General features: G+C 44.7%; 1 pseudogene across 1 annotated transcript in view; it reads left to right on the top strand.

Annotated features, from left to right (window-relative positions):
* The window catches only part of LOC148047297 (uncharacterized), a 68692-nt pseudogene that overhangs the window by 24633 nt on the left and 20025 nt on the right, over positions 1-24034 (top strand). The window contains exons 6-9 of the transcript XR_015695833.1: positions 191-919; positions 1516-1630; positions 9866-10028; positions 16558-17157. The product of XR_015695833.1 is annotated as an uncharacterized LOC148047297 (transcript). The remainder of the gene's footprint in view (positions 1-190; positions 920-1515; positions 1631-9865; positions 10029-16557; positions 17158-24034) is intronic.

Genomic DNA, 24034 nt, shown 5'->3' with positions numbered 1-24034 from the left:
ACAAGGAAAAAATACATTGGGAAAAGTGTGAAGCTAATTAAAGCTAAATTACATGTAAACAAACACTATTTAACCCAAAACAAAAGAGAAGATGCTATAAGAAGAAACAGTGGAGAAAATTACACTGAAACATGCATTCTTTCTCTTGAAAATAACTTCTGTACATCTCAAAAAGCAATTCACAGAAAAGAATCCTTGGTGTGTGGAAAGACATTTTCTCGAAATCGTAATCTTATTTCCCATAAGAGGATCCACACAGGGAAGAGTCCGTATAACTGCATGGAGTGTGGAAAGACCTTTGCTCGAAATAGTCATCTTTTTTGCCATAAGATGATCCATACAGGGGAGAGGCCGTATAAATGCACGGAGTGTGGAAAGACCTTTGCTCGAAATTGTCATCTTCTTCGCCATAAGATGATCCACACAGGCGAAAAACGATATAAATGCACAGAGTGTGGAAAGACCTTTGCTCGAAATAGTCATCTTTTTTGCCATAAGATGATCCACACAGGCGAAAAACCATATAAATGCACGGAGTGTGGAAAGACCTTTGCTCAAAATAGCAATCTTCATTGCCATAAGATGATCCACACAGGGGAAAAGCCATATAAATGCATAGAGTGTGGAAAGACGTTTGCTCGAAATTGTCATCTTCTTCATCATAAGATGATCCACACAGGGGAAAAGCCATATAAATGCATGGAGTGTGGAAAGACCTTTGCTCGAAATAGTCATCTTCTTCGCCATAATATGATCCACACAGGGGAAAAGCCATACCAATGCATGGAGTGTGGAAAGACCTTTGCTCGAAATAGTTGTCTTTGTTCCCATAAGATGATCCACACAGGGGAAAAGCCATATAAATGCATGGAATGTGGAAAGACCTTTGTTCAAAATAGTCATCTTCTTCGCCATAAGCGCTCTACATGGTGCTGCCCTTGAAGAGTGTTTGCAGACTTCAGTTAGTCCAGCATGCAGCCACCCGAGCGATAGTGGGCGTACCTAGGTGCACCCACATTACACCTATCCTCCGCGAGCTGCACTGTCTTCCAATTGGTCTCCGGACACGCTTCAAGGTGCTAGTCGTTACTTTTAAAGCCCTACATGGTATTGGACCTGGCTACCTGAGAGACCGCCTCCTGCCACTTACCTCCCAAAGACCCATTAGATCTCGCAGACTAGGCTTCCTCCGGATTCCATCTGCCAGTCAATGTCGGCTGGGGACTCCCCGGGGGAGGGCCTTCTCTGTAGCTGCTCCGGCCCTATGGAACGATCTCCCCGTGGAGATCCGAACCCTTACCACCCTTCCACAAAGCGACCAAGACCTGTTCCAGCAGGCCTGGGGCTGCTGATTTATCCAGCCCCATCCTAAGCTATGAATGTTGTGGAATTTTAATGTTATTGTTTAATTTTTTGTATGTTTCCCCCTCCCTTTTTTTATCTGTAAGCCGCCCAGAGTCTCTCGAGAGTGGGCGGCATACAAACCAAATAAAATGAAAAATGAAATGAATAAGATGATCCACACAGGGGAATAGCCATTTAAATGCATGGCATGTGGAAATACTTTGGTCTGAGTAGTAAACTTACTACCCACAAAAAGATGCACACAGGGGAGAAACCGTTTAAATGCATGGAGTGTGGAAATACATTTGCTTGGAACAACACTCTTCTCATAACAAAATTCACACAGGAGAGAAGCCATATAAATACACGCGATGTGGAAAGAGCTTTGCTCTGAATGGTCATCTCACAAAAGGATTCACTCTCGGGAGAAACTATATAGCAATAATAATTCCACTTAGACTTTTCTACCACTCCACAAGGCTTCATAACACTCTGAGCAGTTTACAAAGTCAGCAGATTGTCCCCAGTAATCTTGGTACTCATTTGACCTCAGAATGCTGAAAGCCTGAATCAACCATGAGTTGTTCAGGATTGAGCTCTTAGCTATGGCCATTAGCTTGTAGTACTGTATTCTAACCACTACCCCACGATCTCTCTATATATTTTTACCGTATTTTTTGAACTATAAGAGGCTCCGAAGTATATGATGCCCACAATGTTGGAGGAAGACACGAAAAAAATCTGCTTCTGCCTTGCAGCAATTTACCACCTTGCAGTAAACAGCATACAGCGTGGTCAACTTCAGCACAGTCAGATTTAGCAGGAGCAGCTGATTGGTGATTGGATGTCCCTCTCCAAATATCTCCGATAAGGTGTTCCAAGCCGCGGGGATCGTTGCTGCCTATTGCAGTTGCTGTCTGTTGGTGTTGCCGCCTATCGCCGTCTGCAAGCCCCATTTTAAACCACCATATGTCCTGTTTTTGGCCTCCGCGCTATTCCAAGCGGCCGGAATAGATGGTGGAGGCAATCCCTGATGTCTCAACAGGCCAAAAATGGGCCATGCACGGGCCAAAAATGGAGTGTGTGGAGGCCAAAAACAGGACATTCTGAGGCTGAAATGGGGCGCGTGAAGGCGGCGATAGGTAGTAGCAGTGATGAGTGGAGGCGATCCCCACAGACTGGAACAGCTGATTGGAGGTATTCTAGAAGGTAGAAACAACCTTCAATCAACTGTTCCTGCTAAATCAGGCTGTGCTGAAACTGACCAGGATGTTTGCTGTTTGCTGCAAGAATGATGTACAGACATTTCCACCAACCTTTTGGAATGGGAAAAGTGTCTTATAGTCTGAAAAATACGGTGTGGGTACGCACATTGGGCCTTCCTGATCCAATTGAATCAAGGTTGAATCCAACAAAATGAAATTTAATGTGCAGAAAAGTAAGATTTTACACATGGGCAGGAAAAACAGATTACACGAAAGCTGGCTCAAAAACAGTAACTGTGAGAGAGACCTTGGATTCAAATAGATGATTACTTAAGCATGAGTGATTTGTGTGCCACAGCAGCCCAAAAAACCTAATACAATCCTTGGTTGTATAAATGGAGGCATAGAATCGAAACCACGTGAAGTACAAGTACCCCTTATAAAGCATCAGTAAAGTTACACCTGAAATACTTCATTTAATTTTGGTCATCCCATTACAATAAAGATGTTGAGACTTTGGAAAATGTGGAATGAAGAGCAGCTAAGATGATTAAAGGCCTGAAGATTGAAACATATGAAGAAAAGTCCCTGGATTTGGATTTGGCTAGTCTCGGGAGAAGAAAGATTAGGAATGACATGATAGCAGTATTCCAGTATTTGAGAGGCTGCCACAAAGAGGAGGGGATCAATTCATTTTCCAAAACACCAGAGGGCAGGATAAGAAAACATGGGTGTAAACTAATCAAGGAGAGAAACAACCTGGAATTAACAAGAATCTTCCTTAGAGTGAGGACAATTAACTTATCAATATCTTTTTTTAAGTGAGGTCTCCAGAACTGGATACAATATTCCAAATGGGATATGACTAAATAGTGGGTTAAGACCTCCTTTTTCCTGATGATAATACATTTGGTGATGCGTCCCAGAATTGTGTTTGCCTTCACAGCTGCCCGGTTACACTGTTTATTCATTTCGCAATTATCCTTTTTCAGTGCCATGGTAACTTTGTCCATCTCGGAGCAGTGGAGTTACGATCTTGGTCTGAGGGGTAATGAGATCATACCCCTGTCGTGGTCAGACCACTACCTACTGAGGCTAGACTTCCGGAGGCCAAACCGCCACCGTAGGGAGGCGGAACCGACCAGCTGGTTCCGCCCCAAGCGACTGATGGATCCTGTTAGGTTCCAGACGGAGCTTGGGGTTATTCCTGATACCCTCGCCCACAGTTCGGCGGAGACCCTCGTCGCTGCCTGGCACTCGGCAGCTTCGGAGTCCCTCGACCGGATTGCGCCGCTACGGCCCCTCCGGGTCAGCGGCCCCCGGAGGCCTCCTTGGTTTACTGAGGAGCTCCGGGAGGTAAAGCGCCGGAGGAGACGCCTAGAGCACTCGTGGAGGTCCGATAGGTCCGAGTCGAAACGGGCACTTTTGACAGCATGCACCAAGGAGTATATTCGGACCCTAAGAACAACTAAAAGAACATACATTGCCTCCTTGGTAGCGTCCGCCGAGTCCCGCCCAGCCGCCCTGTTTAGGATAACCCGCTCCCTCCTAAATAGGAGGGAGACGGGGGACTCCTTACAGGGTAAGGCTGAGGAGTATGTCCAGTTCTTGGCGGACAAAGTTGCCCGGTTTCGAGCGGACCTGGACTCCACCCCAGTAGATCCAGCCGAGACACAAGGAGAAAACTTGGCAAACCATCTCTGGGTTGAGTTTCAGGAAGTTGCCTCTGGGGATGTGGACAAGGCTATGCGAGCTGTGAGTGCCTCCACCTGCATACTGGACCCGTGTCCCTCCTGGCTGGTTGCCAACAGCAGTGAGGTGACACGAGGCTGGATCCAGGCGGTTGTTACCGCTTCTCTTCGGGAGGGGTACTTTCCCACCGCGCTTAAGACAGCGGTGGTGAGACCCCTCCTGAAGAAGCCGTCTCTGGATCCAGCTGTTCTTAATAACTATCGTCCAGTCTCCAACCTTCCCTTTGTAGGGAAGGTTGTTGAGAAGGTGGTGGCTCTCCAGCTTCAGCGTACCTTGGAGGAAGCTAACTATCTTGACCCCTTCCAGTCTGGCTTCAGACCCGGTTACAGCACAGAAACCGCTTTGGTCGCATTGACTGATGATCTCTGGAGAACTAGGGATGGAGGCCATGCTTCCATCCTAGTTCTCCTGGACCTCTCAGCGGCTTTCGATACCATCGACCATGGTATCCTTCTGCGACGACTGCGGGAGATGGGGGTGGGCGGCACTGTTTTGCAGTGGTTCTCCTCCTATCTCTCGGACAGGTCGCAGTCGGTGTTAGTGGGGGGGCAGAGATCGTCCCTGAGGCCCCTAACCTATGGGGTGCCGCAGGGGTCGGTCCTATCCCCCCTACTATTCAACATTTACATGAAACCGCTGGGCGAGATCATCCGAAGGCACGGGATAAAATATCACCAATATGCGGACGATACACAATTGTATCTGTCCGCCCCGTGCCAACTCAATGAAGCGGTGGACGTGATGAACCGGGGACTGGAAGCCGTTAAAGACTAGATGAGAGCGAACAAGCTGATACTCAACCCAGACAAGACTGAGTGGCTGTTGTGTTTCCCTCCCAAGAATTTGACCACCATACCATCACTCAGGCTGGGGGGACAAAATTTAAACCCCTCAGAAAGGGCCCGCAACTTGGGAGTCCTCCTGGATTCACAGCTAACTTTTGACCACCATCTCTCAGCTGTGACCAGGGGGGCATTTGCCCAGGTTCGCCTGGTGTGCCAGTTGCGGCCCTACCTGAATCGGGAGGCCCTCACAACAGTCACTCGAGCCCTTGTGATCTCTAGGCTGGAATACTGTAATGTGCTCTACATGGGGCTGCCCTTGAAGAGCATCCGAAGACTTCAGCTAGTCCAGAATGCGGCCGCGCGAGTGATCGTGGGCGCACCACGGTTCGCCCACATAACACCGATCCTCCGCGAGCTGCACTGGCTACCTGTTGGTCTCCGGGTGCACTTCAAGGTCTTACTCACCACCTATAAAGCGCTCCATGGTAGTGGATCTGGCTATTTGAGAGACCGCCTTCTGCCAATTACCTCCCTGCGTCCCATCAGATCGCATAGAGTTGGCCTCCTCCGTATTCCATCCGCCAGTCAGTGCCGACTGGCGACTACTCGGAGGAGAGCCTTCTCTGTTGCGGCTCCGACACTATGGAACAATCTCCCCGTGGAGATTCGTACCCTCACCACCGTCCAGGCCTTCCGCACAGCCCTCAAGAACTGGCTAACCCGTCAGGCCTGGGGATAATCTTATTTCGCCCCGCCCGAATGTTGAGTGAATGTTGAGTTTTTATTGTTAATTTACTTTGTGCACATTTCTTTTCTTTGTGTATTGTCCTACACTCCCCTTCCTTTTTTGATTGTAAGCCGCCCTGAGTCCCCTCAGGGAAAAGGGCGGCCTATAAATAAATAAATCCAAATCCAAAATCCATACAGTTGTGTGAAAAAAGCGCTGCTTGAACTCATTTGCTCAAAGCCAAAATAGTTCTAGTGTTGTTGAAACATGCATACCTTTCCGCAAATGGGTGCAATACCGTAGCTGCCGGGCTGACGTTCCAAGGAGCACGCGGAGGAATGCAATCAAGCCTGCCAGATGCACTGGGCTGCTGTGCAGCCTCCTGCTGCATCCCAGCTGTGGTGGCAGGGGTAGGCAAAAACAGCTCCGGCAATGGGAAGTGTGGGGAGCAGGTTCATTGGAAGAGAGGTTTGAGGTAGGGGGCTGAGTGCACAGGGGCTGCAGTGTGGTAGTGACAAGTTGGGCTGCCTCATAAATATATTTGGCTGAGAATGCATATACAATCCTTGGTTAACTCTTTTGTATTTCCTGTAGGTGTGTAATGATCTAGGGAAGGTTAAAAAAAAGGTGCCCAAGCCCTCACAAGTGGTAGCTGAGAGATGAAATTACTAATGAAAAGGCAAAGCATTTAGCATATGATGTTTCATTTGTGAACCCCAGATTTTTGAAGGTAGTATGGCCAGCGTGATACCACTCATTGGGCATGGCCAATGGTGCGTGTGGCTACCTGCATGGGTATGGCTATCTTGGCACCATTCCCCAAACTGTTGGTATTTCTCCTGTTTGCATTGGGTAGACCGGGCTGAAGCCACAATGGCCTGATGCCTCCTCTTCACATTGGGCAGACCTGGTCGAAGCCACACTTGCCCGATATCTCCTCTTCACATTGGGTAGACCTGGTCGAAGCCTCGCTGGCCCAACGTTTGCTCTTCACACTGGGTAGACGGGCCAAAGCCAGCTCACCTGAAAACCATCACGGATCTGCTGTTAGACCCTTACAATTTGCCTACTGAGCAAATAGATCAGCAAGTGATGCTGTTAATATGGCTCTCACTACATCCTACAACGTTTTGAATCTCCAAAGACCTATGCAAGGGTCCTTTTTGTAGACTTCAGCTCGGCATTCAAACCCATTGTTCCAGATATTCTTCTAATTAAATTAAATCAGCTAGCTTTGCCTGACCACATGTGTAAAGGATGATAAGTTTTCTGAGAGACAAGAAGCAGCAGGTGAAGCTAGGCAAAACCACATCAGATACCTGCACAATAAAGTATCTTATTAGAAAAACCTCCTATACTATTGCTTTTTACAATACTAGACCACACAGTATCAACATAGATAGCCCTATGATAGATAGAACTTTCAACTTTCTAGGTTCTATAATATCTCATTACCTCCCTGCGTCCCATCAGATCGCATAGAGTTGGCCTCCTCCGTATTCCATCCGCCAGTCAGTGCCGACTGGCGACTACCCGGAGGAGAGCCTTCTCTGTTGCGGCTCCGACACCATGGAACAATCTCCCCGTGGAGATTCGTACCCTCACCACCGTCCAGGCCTTCCGCACAGCCCTTAAGAACTGGCTAGCCCGTCAGGTCTGGGGCTAAGCCTATTTTCGCCCCTCCCGAATGTTGAGTGAATGTTGAGTTTTATTGTTTAATTTATTTTTGTTCACATTTCTTTTTGCACTGTCCTACACTCCCTTTCCTTTGTGATTGTAAGCCGCCCTGAGTCCCCTCAGGGAAAAGGGCGGCCTATAAATGTTCAATAAATCCAAATCCAAATCAAGACTTCAAATGGACACCTAACATCAAAAAAGCACAGCAAAGAATGTTCTTTCTGTGCCAACACAGAGAGCTCAAACTACCCAAGGAGCTGCTGATACAGTTCTACAAAGGAATTATTGAGGCTGTTGTCTTTACCTCTATAACTGTCTGATTTGGCTCTGCAACCTGACAAGACAGACACAGACTTCAACAGACAATTAGAATTGGAGAAAAAAACAATTGTTACCAACCTGCCTTCCATTAAGGACCTGTATACTAAATGAACCAGAAAGAGGGCTGTGAAAATATCTACAGACCCCTCACAATCCTGGACTTACATTATTTTAACCTCTGCCCTCGTGATAGAAGTGCTATCATGATACTATAGGACATTGCACACCAGAACAACTAGACACAAGGACAGTTTCCCCCCATGCTATCACTCTGCTAAATAACTAATTCTCACAACACTGGCAAACAATTTAGTAAGACTGTATTACTATTTTTCTTCTCATCTTTACAATTACCTATCTTTTTTTCTACTTGGGACTATAATTTTTTTGCTTGTATTTTTATGATTTATATTGTTTTATTTGGTTTCCTAGCATGATTTATTTTGTAAGCTATTCTAGTCCAGTTCAGTCAAGTCTTGTCTATTCTTCTTTCACTATCTTATCCTGTTCTTCTTGTCCTATCCTAACTGTTCTGGCCCCCCCTTCCTCGCTTGTTCAAAGATGACAGGCAGACAGACTTAAAAGGAAAGAACTTTATCAGCCTCGGCTCACACTGGCTGCGAGCCCAAAAATAAACCTAGCAATAGCAATAGCAGTTAGACTTATATACCGCTTCATAGGGCTTTCAGCCCTCTATAAGCGGTTTACAGAGTAAGCATATTGCCCCCACAGTCTGGGTCCTCATTTCACCCACCTCGGAAGGATGGAAGGCTGAGTCAACCTTGAGCCGGTGAGATTTGAACCGCTGAACTGCAGATAGCAGTCAGCTGAAGTGGCCTGCAGTACTGCACTCTAACCACTGCACCACCTTGGCTCGGTATAAATAAAGTCTCTGGCAAGAAGATAACAATGCAAAAACAAAGATCTCTTACGGCCAAACCAGGTATACAGAAAGAAAGCAGATCACTTCTCCAAGTGCCTCTCACAAACAAACCACGATCGATGAACAATGAACCATGAACGAATGACGAACGTTGACATCTGCAACCAGGGCGTGGCACCATCAGTCCTTTTATCTCCAGAAGACCACACTAACGAGCCCCAGCTGCATTGTTATTCCTGCATCCCGACTCAACTCACAGCAAACTTCTGCTGAGTCACAACACCTAACCATTATTCTTCCTCTGAAACCTCCAAAAATTCTGTGTTAGGACCTTTCTCCCCCAAGTACTTTAGACCCAGTTTCCTAGCACAATTGATGTTGATTGGTTATTTAGTATCCTATGACTATCACTAAATGTTGTATCCTGTGAATATATTTTTATGATGTTAATGATCATGATTCATCACTTATAGCTTTTATGTACAGTGAGAGCTTATGCACTGAAGACAAATTCATATTGTCTAATCGCACTTGGCCTATAAACATCCTACCCCGCTGAGACTAAACTTGCGTCAATGTAGCGAGACATTTGGTGCATATGCAGAAAACAGGCCTAAAGTAGTGAGAGATCATGCGAGATCAGTACCGTGAACTCTCGTACTACCCATACTGTATGATCTCGCACTATATACTTTAGGCCTCTGCTAACTGAGGCCTGCACGAGATCCAGGGCAATATGCTTTGTAAATAGAAGGAAAGACTTCTTTGGTTTCAAACACTTTTGCCCGGATCTCACGCGGTCCTCAGTTTGTAGAGAACATAGTCCTAAAGTACTAGCATGAGATATTGACTACTGATCTCAGGTGATCTCGCACTAAAGTAGTTTAGGGGTCTGTTCTCTGTGGACTGAGAAGAGCCCTTGAAAGCCGGTGAGACTTTGGGCAGTGACATTTTCTTAACTCACCCTAATAAATCTTAGGTTTTCTCCTAATTCCTCTTCAGATGTTTCCCCTGATTATTCCTTAACTCTAAACTGACTTTGAGTGAGATTTGCATATATAGAGATAATTGGAAGGAAAGAGATATTTTCTAGATATTTTCAAAGCTTTTGTGACTCATGAATACAGAAATCATGTTCATATCACAACACTGTAATCATGCAAAATACAACATGAATTGTGGAAAGACATTTGTTCGGAGCAGTACTCTTAGTTCTCATAACAAAATCCACACAGGAGAAAAGCCATATAAATGCACGCAATGTGGAAAGAGCTTTGCTCTGAATGGTCATCTTACTTTTCATAAAAGGATTCACGCCCAGGAGAAACTATATAGCAATAATAATTCAACTTAGACTTTTCTACCACTCCACAATGCTTCATAACACTCTCTGAGCAGTTTACAAAGTCAGCATGTTGTCCCCAGCACCCTTGGTACTCATTTTACTGACCTCAGAATGCTGAAAGGCTGAATCAACTATGAACCGTTCAGAATCAAGCTCCTAGCTGTGGCCAATTAGCTTGTAGTACTGCATTCTATTCACTTCACCACGATGTCTCTATATATTTTTACCATATTTTTGGACTATAAGATGCTCCGAAGTATAAGATGCCCCCAATTTTTGGGGAGGAAGACAAGAAAAAAAAATCTACCTCTGCCTCGCAGCAATTTAGCATCTTGCAGCAAACAGCATATAGCATGGTCAGCTTCAGCACAGTCTAATTTAGCAGGAGCAGCTGATTGGTGATAGGATGTGCCTCTCGAAATATCTCCGATAAGCTATTCCAGGCCATAGGGATCGTTGCTGCCTATTGCCGTTGCTGCCTGTTAGTGCTGCCTCCTATCGCTGGCTTCGCAAGCCACATTTTAAGCCACCATAAGTCCCATTTTTGGCCTACACGTATTCCTTTATTGGGCTATTCCAGGCGGTGGGAATAGGTGCTCTCAGCAATCCCCACCCCCTGCAAAGGGACAGAAATAAGGCATGCAGAGACCAGAAATGGAGTGTGTGGAGGCCAAAACCAGGACATTCTGAGGCTGAAATGTGGTCCGTGAAGGTGGCGATAGGTGGTAGCAGTGATGGGTGGAGGCGATCCCCACAGCCTGGAACAGCTGCTTGGAGGTATTCTGGAAGGTAAAACCCACCTCCAATCAGCTGCTCCTGCTAAATCAGGCTGTACTGAATCTGCCTGGCTGTTTGCTGCAAGGAGGTAAATTGGTGGGAGGCAGAGGCCAAAGGATGGAAGCTGGTGGGTGGATGGGATTTCGGCAACATTTGCTCTCTAAGATGTACAGACATTTCCACCAACTATAAGTGTGTCTTATAGTCTGAAAAATACGGTGGATTTATGCACATTGTGCCTTTCTGATCCAAATGAAACAAGGTTGAGTCCAACAAAATGAAATTTAATGTGGAGAAAAGTAAGATTTTACACATGGGTAGGAAAAATAGATTACATGAAACCTGGCTCAAAAACAGTAACAATGAAAGAGACCTTGGAGACCAAATGATTACTTAAGAATGAATCACCTGTGTGCCGCAGCAGCCAAAAAAGCCTAATACAATCCTTAGTTGTATAAACTAAGAAAAAGTGGAAAGAAGAACAGCTGATTAAAGGCGTGAGGATTGAAATTTATGAACAACAGTTGCAGAATTTGGGTTTGGCTAGTCTAGAGAGAAGAAGGATTAGGAATGACATGATAGCAGTATTCCACCCAGAGTCCATTGGTGAGGGAGATGGGAAGTTTCTAAAATATTTGTGTATGTGTGTTGTGTGTATGTGAGAGAGGGGGGGGGAGAGGGAGGGGTGGAGGGAGAGAAGATATGGAGATAGATTGATTTAGTTTCGATGATATAGATTAGATAAAATGGAAAATCATGTAGCCAGATATAACTAATTATGATACATAGACAAATATGGATAGAGATATTAGATGATAGATAGACTATACATTGATAGAGATGATAGCTAGATCGATCAATAGACAGAAATACATACATACATAAATGCACGTAGATAATAGATAATGATAGATAATAATAGATGAATGGAGATGAATAGATGGATGGATGATAAACATCTTAAAGGCCAGACTCTCCTTTGTGATGCTGCACAGGATCAGCCCACAAGATGTGATCCTTGGGCGGAAACGATTCAAAGAAATAAAGATCTTGGTAAACAAATATGGAGAGAGATATTAGATGATAAATAGACGATAGAGTGATAGAGATGATAGCTAGAAAGATCGATAGACAAGACAGACCTAGATAAGGATAGATGATGCATATATGAATACTCATAGATCAACAAATACATGGTTAGAGGTAGAGGATACATAGATAAATACATGTAGAGAGTAGATAGATAATGATAAATAGACATGAATAGAGGAATGGATGGATAGATATTTTAGTTTGTCACATATGTACAAGATAACAGGAATAAGAATAAACATGAATAAGAACACAGGAGATGGGTAGAAATAAATGGGGATATTAGGACAGGGATGTTGGGCACGGTTATGCATGCACCTAATAGATGAAAAGGATGATAGATGATAAACATCATAAAGGTCCCTTTGGATGGATGATGGACGGATGATGGATGGATACAAAGATAGATAGATAGATGATAAGCATCTTAAAGATGCCCTTTGCCAGGGTCTCCTTTGTGATGCTGCATAGGCTCAACACACCAGATGCAAAGAAGACTCCTTGGGCAGAAAAGATTCAAAGAAATGAATTCTGAGGTAAATTTTACCTCAGATGAGGTTGGTGAAACTAGGGCCGGAATGGCTTCCCTTCAGCGGGAGAGAAAGGGGGATTCCGGTAAATGAAGGAACAGGGAAACCTTTAGGAGTCGGGGGGAGGGACGCCTCCAATGAAACCCCTCCCCAATCCTTTTGGGGAAGTCCCGTTTATTTTCTGCTCCTATTCTTTCCCGCCCTTACGGGGAATCCTGTAATTTTAGGCAGAATCCTCCAGGGGGCGGCCTCAGCCAAGAGAAGGTAACGTCAGGAGCTTCCCCGTTGGAGGAGGCGTGACATTACAAACGCTTGCCGCTGTAGGACCGTGCACTCGCTCGCCTTAATCCCTGGGGCTCCACAGGGAGGTGGAGAGGCTACAGGAGATTCTGACGGCGGGAAATCCATACGTCCTCAGGGGGAGGGGGCTCTTCCCATGTAAAGGGATGCGAAGGAGGGATGTGAGAAAGGAACAGCAGCTTCCCCTTTGGGCCACTAGAGGGCGAAGGTTTCGGCTGCTTTCCAGAGGAGGCTGCGAACGGAGGGACATCCTCGAGCCTTTTCCTCTAGAACACAGCGCTCGCTCTCCTTAACCGTTGGAACTCCGCAGGTGCTGAAAAGGCTGCAGGAGCGATTTGCATGGGAGGCGTGATGGTGGGTGGGGGCTCTTGCCCGGGAGAGAGAAAGAGAGAGAGACACGTGTCCAGCTTTCCTCCGGGTTGAATCCCGGATCGCATGCATGATGGATGAAACCATCCTCCATTCAGAAGTTCAGCCCTGCAACTTCAGGACCATCCAATACCAAGAGGCTGAGGGTCCCAGAGAACTTTGCAGCAAGCTCCACAACTTTTGTAGGCGATGGCTGAGACCAGAAAAGCACACCAAAGCCCAGATGCTGGACCTGGTGGTTCTGGAGCAGCTCCTGGTTATCCTTCCCCCAGAGATGGAGAGCTGGGTGCGGGAGTGTGGAGCAGAGACCAGCTCCCAGGCAGTGGCCCTGGCAGAAGGCTTCCTCCTGAGCCAGGCGGAGGAGAAGAAAGAGCAGGTTGAGTTGCAGGTGAGACACATTAGTCTAGGGAGCTCAAAAGGGAATGAAAAATATATTTGAATTCTTCACTCCTCCTTCCCAAACTTCCCTGGCATTCATAATAGGTGGAGATGTTCCACCAATTCCTGTAGGACATTGTTCCATTGTTTTCGCACTCAACCTCACTGATGGATATTGGGGGCTTTGAGGTTGACTTCCAAATAGAGAAATCCACTTTATTTCATGTGATGTGCATTAATTCTGCTTCTTTTTTCCTTCCTCCTACTTCAAGTGCTGTACTGTGGAGATCAGAGATCCTACGGGAGAGCAGAATCCATCAAATCCTGCTCAGGATCCATTTTTCAGGAGGATCCCTTGGGAAGAACAAAGTCAGGACACCTCAGGAGGTAGTTGAAGGATTTCATATTATCCATCTGTCTTACCCTCACTATCTCTTGTTTTCTATAGAATATTTCCTCCAATTTATCCCTTACAGAGATACAAAGAATGAAGTTTTCTGGTTTTAACGATGGAGCTCAAACAGTGGTTGAACCTCCAAATCAAGTAAGAAAGGGGGAAATTGTTTTGTATTCTTCCTTTCCTTCAGTAAGTAAAGTGGGTGTGCAGAGTGCTCTGTTCTTCTATTTCTCCACTAGGACTCCAAAATCCATGTTGCATTTACTACTGCTTAGCTAGATATCAACTGTTCTATGCCTGTGCATTTATTTTTTTTTCCCCAAAATGTAGAACCTTACATTTCTAGCTGCTGAAATTCATTAGTTAGATAGGGCTCAAGCTGTTGATCATTTCATATCTCGGGTTTATCTTCTGGAGTGTTTGTATTCCTGTCAATTTGATGAGTTCCCCTTCTATCCTCTTGTGTAAATCATTATTGAAGATGAACAGATGTTGCGAATCCGACTGTTCTGTTCTTTTTTCCATGTTCAGGAGAGTCTTGTGTCCTTCGAGGAGGTGGCTGTGTATTTCTCTGAGGAGGAATGGTCTCAACTTGATCCTGACCAAAAAGTACTCCATTCTGAAGTCATGCTTGAAAATCATAGGAATGTGGTCTCTCTGGGTAAGAGTTTTCTAGTCCCCAATCAGAGAGTTCAAGAGGACAGATTATAGTTATTTTTTTATTTAAAAACCACTAATCAGATATTGTCTCCTGGGAGGTAAAAGTAAAGGATCTGGCCTTCTCGTACCCCAAGGAAGCAAAAGCTTAATTGCTTAGATGCTTTCTGTGCCATTTCTTATCTGTATTTTTCCATTTTTATTCAAACTTATCTATGGAGGCTGAAAAGAATGAGGTGTGCTTTTATGTGTCCTCTGGAGCTCATGTGAGAGGATTCTATATCAATGTTGTCATTAACTCCTCAAGATGATGTCTTAGATTGGGCCTCCTCCGAATCCCATCCGCCAGCCAGTGCCGGCTGGCAACTACAAAGAGGGCCTTTTCAGTGGTTGCCCCGACCCTTTGGAACGAGCTCCCCGTGGAGATTCGTACTCTCACCACCGTCCTGGCCTTCCGCATAGCCCTTAAGACCTGGCTAACCCGACAGGCCTGGGGACAAAGATAGCTGCCCCTCCCGAATGATGAATGAATGTTGCCCATTATTTTTACTTATATGTGTCTATGTTATTGTTTGTATCCCCCCTCCTGATTTTATGTGAGCCGCCCTGAGTCCCCTCAGGGAAAATGTTAATAAAATTCCAAATTCCAAATTAACTCCTCAAGTTAAGCATAATGTATTGATAAGGGAGATCAGAACAGCAAAAAGAAGCTACTCTGAAAATCTAAAGAATCCGTTCTCAACAAATGAACCTGCAAACATGTGGAAAACTCTTGAAAATATCACGAGGTACAGCAAACCTTTCCATGCTGAAGGAAATCAACAACTGGCAGATGACCCAAATGTGTTTTTCTGTAGGTTTGAGCAAACTACGTCACCTATCTCCACAATCCCCATCTCAGACGCACCAACAATAGACAAGCCTCCTACAACTGAGTCCATCCCTTTGGGCCCTGCACCCCTGGTGACTATAGAAAATGATATGAAAGGTCTATTTCACAGGAAAAAGCAAGGAAAAGCACCAGGACCAGACAAGATAACTCCTGCTTGCTTAATAGCTTGTGCTGATGAACTGGCCCCCATCTTCACCAGTATCTTTAATAAATCACCAGAGATGTTCAAATGCTCTACTATCATCCCAATGCCGAAGGAACCCTCCATAAATGAACTGAATGACTACAGACTGGTTGCTCTGACATCTGTAATTATGAAAACCTTTGAAAGGCTGGTGCGTGCCGGCTCACCTGAAAACCATCACGGATCTGCTGTTAGACCCGTGATAGTTTGCCTACTGAGCAAATAGATTGGCAAGTGATGCTGTTAATATGGCTCTCACTACATCCTACAACTTTTTGAATCTCCAAAGACCTATGCAAAGGTCCTTTTTGTAGACTTCAACTCAAAACTGACTTTGAGTGAGATTTGCATATATAGAGATAATTGGAAGGAAAGAGATGTTTTCTAGATATTTCCAAAGCTTTCGTGATTCATGAAAATAGAAATCATGTCCATATCACAACACTGCAATCATGCAAAATACAACATAATGGAATTTCAGAAAAATTCAGAAGAAGATTCGTTGAAAAGTTTGATCTTTTTCTCTAGCCTTCTTATCATTTTCATTTCTCTTTTCCTTTGAAGGTAATGGGCAGGAGAATCAAGATTCCTGTGAAGTGTTCCAAGTGATCAATGCTGAAGATGGAACGGAGAACTTTGGAATTCAAATGGAATTAGAAAGCCATGAAAGAAACCAGCCAAACAATTGGAATCAGGAAAGCTCATCTTCCACTAATACTCTGTTGCATGACTTTCTTGCCCAACAAGAGAAAACAAGAAAAAAATACATTGGGAAAAGTGTGAAGCTAATTAAAGCTAAATTACATGTAAACAAACACTATTTAACCCAAAACAAAAGAGAAGATGCTATAAGAAGATACAATGGAGAAAATTACACTGGAACATGCATTCTTTCTCTTGAAAATAACTTCTGTACATCTCAAAAAGCGATTCACAGAAAAGAATGCTTGGTATGTGGAAAGACATTTTCTCAAAATTGTAATCTTATTTCCCATATGAGGATCCACACAGGGGAGAGGCCGTATAAATGCATGGAGTGTGGAAAGACGTTTGCTCAAAAAGGTCATCTTTTTCGCCATAAGATGATCCACACAGGCGAAAAACCATATAAATGCACAGAGTGTGGAAAGACCTTTGCTCAAAAAGGTCATCTTTTTCGCCATAAGATGATCCACACAGGCGAAAAACCATATAAATGCACAGAGTGTGGAAAGACCTTTGCTCGAAATAGTGATCTTTTTTGCCATAAGATGATCCACACAGGGGAAAAGCCATATAAATGCATGGAGTGTGGAAAGACCTTTGCTCAAAATAGTAATCTTCTTCGCCACAAGATGATCCACACAGGGGAAAAGCCATTTAAATGCATGGAGTGTGGAAAGACCTTTGCTCGAAATGGAACTCTTCTTCGCCATAAGATGACCCACACAGGGGGATAGCCATTTAAATTCATGGCATGTGGAAATACTTTTGCTCTGAGCAGTAGACTTACTACCCACAAAAAGATGCACACAGGGGAGGAACCGTTTAAATGCATGGAGTGTGGAAATACATTTGCTCGGAGCACTACTCTTCTCATAACAAAATTCACACAGGAGAGAAGCCATATAAATACACGCAATGTGGAAAGAGCTTTGCTCTGAATGGTCATCTTCTCACAAAAGGATTCACTCTCGGGAGAAACTATTTAGCAATAACAATTCCTTTTAGACTCATCTATCACTCCACAATGCTTCATAACACTCTCTGAGCAGTTTACAAAGTCAGCAGATTATCTCCAGCAATCTTGGTACTCATTTTACTGACCTCAGAATGCTGAAAGCCTGAATCAATCATGAGTCATTCAGGATCGTGCTCTTAGCTGTGGCCATTAGCTTGTAGTACTGTATTCTAACCACTGCCTCACGATGTCTCTATATATTTTTACCGTATTTTTTTGACTATAACAGGCTCCGAAGTATATGATGCTCCCAATGTTGGAGGAAGACACCAAAAAAGTCTCCCTCTGCCTCGCAGTTGCCTTTCGAAGTTGCCTTTCGAAATATCTCCGATAGGCCGTAGGGATCATTGCTGCCTATTGCTGTTGCTGCCTGTTAGTGCTTCCACTTATCGCTGGCTTCGCAAGGCACATTTTAAGCCACCATAAGTCCCATTTTTGGCCTACATGTATTCCGTGATTGGGCTATTCCAGGCAGTGGGGATAGGTGGTGGCAGCAATCCCCACTGCCTGCAAAGGGACAGAAATAAGGCATGCAGAGGCCAGAAATTGAGTGCGTGGAGGCCAAAAACAGGACATTTTGAGGCTGAAATGGGACCCATGAAGGTGGCGTTAGGTGATAACGGTGATGGGTGGAGGCGATCCCCACAGCCTGGAACAGCTGATTGGAGGTATTCTGGAAGGTAGAACCCACCTCCAATCAGCTGCTCCTGCTAAATCAGGCTGTGCTGAAGCTGCCTTGCTGTTTGCTGCGAGGTAAATTGCTGGGAGGCAGAGGCCGAAGGGTGGAAGCTGGTGGATAGATGGGATTTCGGCAACATTTGCTCTCTATGATGTACAGACATTTCCCCCAATTTTGGGGACAGGAAAAGTATGTCTTATAGTCTGAAAAATACGGTGGGTGTATGCACATTGTGCCTTTCTGATCCAAATGAAACAAGGTTGAGTCCAACAAAATGAAATTTAATGTGGGGAAAAGTAAGATTTTATACATGGGTAGGAAAAATAGATTACATGAAACCTGGCTCAAAAACAGTAACGATGAAAGAGACCTTGGAGACCAAATGATTACTTAAGAATGAGTCACCTGTGTGCCGCAGTAGCCAAAAAAGCCTAAAAGAGCTGTGAAAATGATTAAAGGCATGAGGATTGAAACATATGAACAACATTTGCAGAAGTTGGGTTTGGCTAGTCTAGAGAGGAGGATTAGGAATGACATGATAGCAGTATTCCAGTATTTGAGAGACTGTCACAAAGAGAAAAGGGTCAATTTATTTTAAGTGAGGTCTCCAGAACTGGATACAGTATTCCAAATGGGATTTGACTAAATAGTGGGTTAAGACCTCCTTTTTCCTGATGGTAATACATTTGGTCCCAGAATTGTATTTGCCTAAACAGTTGCCTGGTTACACTGTTTACTCATTTTGCAGTTATCCTTTTCTCAGTCCCATGGTCCATTTGTCCATTCAGTTGTGTGAAAAAAGTGCTACTTGAACTCTTTTGCTCAAAGACAAAATAGTTCTAATGTTGTGGAAACATGCATACCTTTGCGCAGATGGGTGCAGTCCCCGCAACCGCTGGGCTGAAGCTCCAAGGAGCATGTGGAAGAATTCAATCAGCCAGATGCACTGGGCTGCTTGCAGTCTCCTGCCTCATCCCAGTTGTGGTGGCAGGAGTAGACAAAAACAGCTCTGGCAATGGAAAGGGTGGGGAACAAGTTCATTGGAGGATGAGGTTTGAGGGAGGGGGCCAAGACACCATTCCCCAAACTGCTGGTATGTGTCCTGTTTACATTCAGTAGACCGGGCTGAATCCATGCTGGCCTGATGTCTTCTCTTCACATTGGGTACACCTGGCCGAAGCCTTGCTGGCCCGACGTTTCCTCTTCACACTGGGTAGACCGGACCAAAGGACCCCTTATATTTTACAGGACAACCCTGTGGGCCGGATCCAACCCACAGGCGTTGTGTTTGACACCCCTGATCTATAGCATCTTTTACTGGAAATATTTCTTCTTAAGAGATGCTGTCCTGGAGTGGTGGTGAGGTAAAGAACTGGTGTTGGCTCTCTGGTCTTTCAAAAATATGTAAACCTTTTTCTGCTATTTCACTTGGGGCTTTTAGAGGAGTGCGTAGACAGGAGGTTGGTTAAGGCTTCAAAGGCCCATGCCTCCCTTTTAATTAACATTTATTTTCAAATTTTAATAATCTTTACCCCTATTTAAATATTTATCCTTATTTTTTATTTTTTTAAAATTTTGTCTAAACACCGCCAAAAGTCCATTGGGGAGGGAGATGGGAACTTTCTAAAATGTGTCTGTGTGAGAGGGAGGGAGAGGGGGGGGATATGGAGATAGATTGATTTAGTTTCGATGATATAGATTAGATAGGATGGAAAATCACGTAGCTAGATATAACTAATTATGATACATAGACAAATATGGATAGATATTAGATGATAAGACTATAGATTGATAGAGATGATAACTAGATCGATCAATAGACAGAAATACATACATACATAAATGCACGTAGATAATAATAGATGAATGGGGATGGATGGATGGATGATAAACATCTTAAAGGTGCCCTTGGCCAAGTTCTTTGCTCCAGCAGGCTCCACAGGCTCAGCAAAGAAGACTCCTTGGGCAGAAAAGATTCAAAGAAATGAAGTCTGAGGTAAATTTTACCTCAGATGAGGTTGGTGAAACTAGGGCCTTCAGCGGGAGAGAGAGGGGGATTCCTGTAAATGAAGGAGCAGGGAAACCTTTCGGAGGCGAGGGGAAAAGCAGTCCCTTTGGGGAAGCCCCGTTTATTTTCTGCTTCTCTCCGAGTCTTTCCCGCCCTTACGGGGAATCCTGTAATTTTAGGCAGAATCCTCCAGGGGGCGCCTTCGGCCAAGAGAAGGTAACGCCGCTCGCTTCCCCATTGGAGGAGGCGTGACATCACAACTGCTTGCCGCCGCTCTAGGACCGGGCACTCGCTCGCCTTAATCCTGAGAGGCAACGGGAGATTCTGGCGGCGGGAAATCCAGACGTCCCCCGGGTGGGGTGGGGTTCTTTCCGTGCAAAGGGATGCAAAGGAGGGATGTGAGAAAGGAACGGGAGCTTCCCCTTTGGTCCACTAGAGGGCGAACGTTTCGGCTGCTTTCCAGAGGAGGCTGCGAACGGAGGGACATCCTCGAGCCTTTTCCTCTCTAGAACGTAACACTCGCTCTCCTTAACCCTTGGAGTTCCGCAGGCGCTGAAAAGGCTGCAGGAGAGATTTGCAAGGGAGGCATCGAGACCTGATGTTGTGTGGGGACTCTTCCCATACGAAGAGAGGCCGTGGAGAAAGAGAAACACGTGCCCAGCCCTCCTCCGGGTTCAGTCCCGGATCGCATGCATGATGGAGGAAACCATCCTCCATTCAGAAGTTCAGCCCTGCAACTTCAGGAGCATCCAATACCAGGAGGCTGAGGGTCCCCGAGGACTTTGCAGCAAGCTCCACAACTTTTGTAGGCGATGGCTGAGACCAGAAAAGCACACCAAAGCCCAGATGCTGGACCTGGTGGTTCTGGAGCAACTCCTGGCTATCCTGCCCCCAGAGATGGAGGGCTGGGTGCGGGAGTGTGGAGCAGAGAGCAGCTCCCAGGCGGTGGCCCTGGCAGAAGGCTTCCTCCTGAGCCAGGTGGAGGAGAAGAAAGAGCAGGTTGAGTTGCAGGTGAGACACATTAGTCTAGGGAGCTCAAAAGGGAATGAAGAATATGTTTGAATTCTTCACTCCTCCTTCCCAAACTTCCCTGGCATTCAGAATAGTGGAGATGTCTCACCAATTCCTGTAGGACATTGTTCCATTGTTTTCTCACTCAACCTCACTATTGGATATTGGGGGCATTGAGGTTGACTTCCAAATAGAAAATCCACTTTATTTCATGTGATGTGCATTAACACTGCTTCTTTTTTCCTTCCTCCAATTTGAAGTGCTGCAATGTGGACATCAGAGATCCTGAGGGAAAGAAGAATCCATCAAATCCCCCTCAGGAGCCATTTTGCAGGAGGATCCCTTGGGAAGATCCAAGTCGGGACACCTCAGGAGGCAATTGAAGGATCTTCAGATTACCCATCTGTCTTACCTTCACTATCTTTTGTCTTCTATAGAATATTTCCTCCAATTTTGTTAATTATGGATTTATCTCTTACAGAGATACAAAGAATGAAGTATTCTGTTTTTTACGATGGAGCGCAAACAGTTGTGGAACCTCCAAATCAAGTAAGTGTGGAAAGTTATCATCCAGCCCTCTCCCAGAAAAATGAAATATCCTAGGAAATATTGAAAAGGCAGAATATTTCTCTGGATGTGAGGAGAAAGAAACATGTTTTAAAAGACAGAATAGTTGCCTGTAGCTTCCTGCCCATCCCCACTGTTAATGGGCCAAGCTAGTCCACTTTTACATAATAAAGACTTCTCCACTGCAGCTGCAGGGGGAAGGGATATTGGAACTGACCGCATGGCATCTGAGAGCTCATCCATACCTGGATTCAAAAAACAGCCTAGAGAGTAGCCCCTGCATGGCCCCATGGGAGTCTGACAACTAATCAGAATACATTTCTTACACAGGAACAGGAAACAGAGAGTTGGGACTAAACAGGGTATAAAAAGCCTAGCAAGCCCTTCCTTCAGCCTTCTCTTCTTTTTCACCAACATTGAAGCATGTGATCACCTTTTCTGTTCAGGGCTCAAGCCACGTGGCCCTGTCCAACAATAAACCATCTTTCCAAGCAGCCTCCATGTCTCCAGTGCCTTTTTCCCCACTTGGAGCTGAACCCAGAAGGACATTTCTTTCATCATAAAAAAGAGAAAAATTGTTAGTTTTGTATTCTCCCTTTCCTTCAGTAAGTATAGTGGTTGTGCAGAGTGCTCTCTCCTATTTCCCCTCCTTGTTTGGACTGGATAATTTTAGTGTTCTTGAGAGACATAGAAAGCATAATAGTAGGTGCATGTTGCTTTCAATACAGCCTCCTCTGTAGAATATTATTGGGACATGATGGTTTGTCATTTCTACCCTCTGATTCTGTTTAGGAGATATTTTTTAAAAGCCACTGGTTAACTTGTTCTGCTAGGTAACCCACCCCACCCCAACTATGGGTTTACAAGAAGTAGAAATGATTGTGCACTAGGACTCCAAAATCCCTGTTGCATTTACTACTGCTTAGCTAGATATCAACTGTTCTATGCCTGTGCATTTATTTTTTCTTTCCAAAATATAGAACCTTACATTTCTAGCTTCTGAATTTCATTAGTTAGGGCTCAAGCTGTTGATCCTTCCATATCTCGAGTTATATCTCCTGGAGTTTTGGTATTCCTGTTAAATTGATGAGTTCCCCTTCAATCCCATTGTGTAAATCCTTGTTGAAGATGAACAGATTTTGCGAATCCTCCTGTTCTGTTCTTTTTTCCATGTTCAGGAGAGTCTTGTGTCCTTCGAGGAGGTGGCTGTGTATTTCTCTGAGGAGGAATGGTCTCAACTGCATCGTGACCAAAAAGTACTCCATTCTGAAGTCATGTTTGAAAACCATAGGAATGTAGTCTCACTGGGTAAGAGTTTTCTAGTCCCCAGTCAGAGAGTTCAAGGAGACAGATTATAGTTAGTTTGTTATTTTAAAACAACTAATCAGATATTGTCTCCTGGGAGGGAGAAGGATCTGGCCTTCTCGTACTCCAAGGAAGGAAAGAGCTCAATTGCTTGGATGCTTTCTGTGCCATTTCTTATCTGTATTTTTCCATTTCTGTTGGAACTTATCTATGGAGGCTAAAAAGAATGAGGTGTGCTTTTATGTGTCCTCTGGAGCTCATGTGAAAGGATTGTTTGTCGTTGTCATTAACTCCTCAAGAGGGTGTCTCAACTCCTCAAGTTAAGCATAATGTATTAATAAGGGAGATCGGAACAGCAAAAAAAAAGCTACCCTGAAAATCTAAGGAATCCGCTCTCAACAAATGAACCTGCAAACATGTGGAAAACTCTTGAAAATATCACGAGGTACAGCAAACCTTTCCATGCTGAAGGAAATTGACAACTGGCAGATGACCCAAATGTGTTTTTTCTGTAGGTTTGAGAGCAAACTACTGTCACTTATCTCCACAATCCCCATCTCAGACCCACCAACAATAGACAAGCCTCCGACAAGCCTGACTCCATCCCTTTGGGCCCTGTACGTCTGAAGATTACATAAAATGATATGAAAGGTCTATTTCACAGGAAAAAGCAAGGAAAAGCACCAGGTCCAGACTAGATAACGCCTGCTTGAACATCATTAGAGATGTTCAAATTCTCTACTATCATCCCTGTGCGAAGAAATCTTCCATCAAGTAACTGAATCACTACAGACTGGTTGCTCTTATATCCGTAGTTATGAAAACCTTTGAAAGGCTGGTGCCGGTTCACCTGAGAAACAGCACGGATCTGCTGTTAGACCCCTTGTAAGTTGCCTACCGAGCAAATAGATCAGCAAGTGATGCTGTTAATATGGCTCTCACTACATCCTACAACATTTTGAATCTCCAAAGACCTATGCAAGGGTCCTTTTTGTAGACTTCAGCTTGTCATTCAATACCATCATTCCAGATATTCTTCTAATTAAACTAAATCAGCTAGCTGTGCTTGACCACACTCATAAGTGGATTATAAGTTTTCTAAGAGAGAAGAAGTAGCAAGTGGAGGTCG

Source organism: Thamnophis sirtalis, unplaced genomic scaffold (assembly GCF_051295495.1).
Source record: "Thamnophis sirtalis isolate CommonGarterSnake01/CBP01778 unplaced genomic scaffold, rThaSir2_p1.2 scaffold_3, whole genome shotgun sequence".
In the NCBI taxonomy this organism is placed as follows: domain Eukaryota; kingdom Metazoa; phylum Chordata; class Lepidosauria; order Squamata; family Natricidae; genus Thamnophis; species Thamnophis sirtalis.
This window is presented reverse-complemented; position numbering and strand designations above follow the sequence as displayed.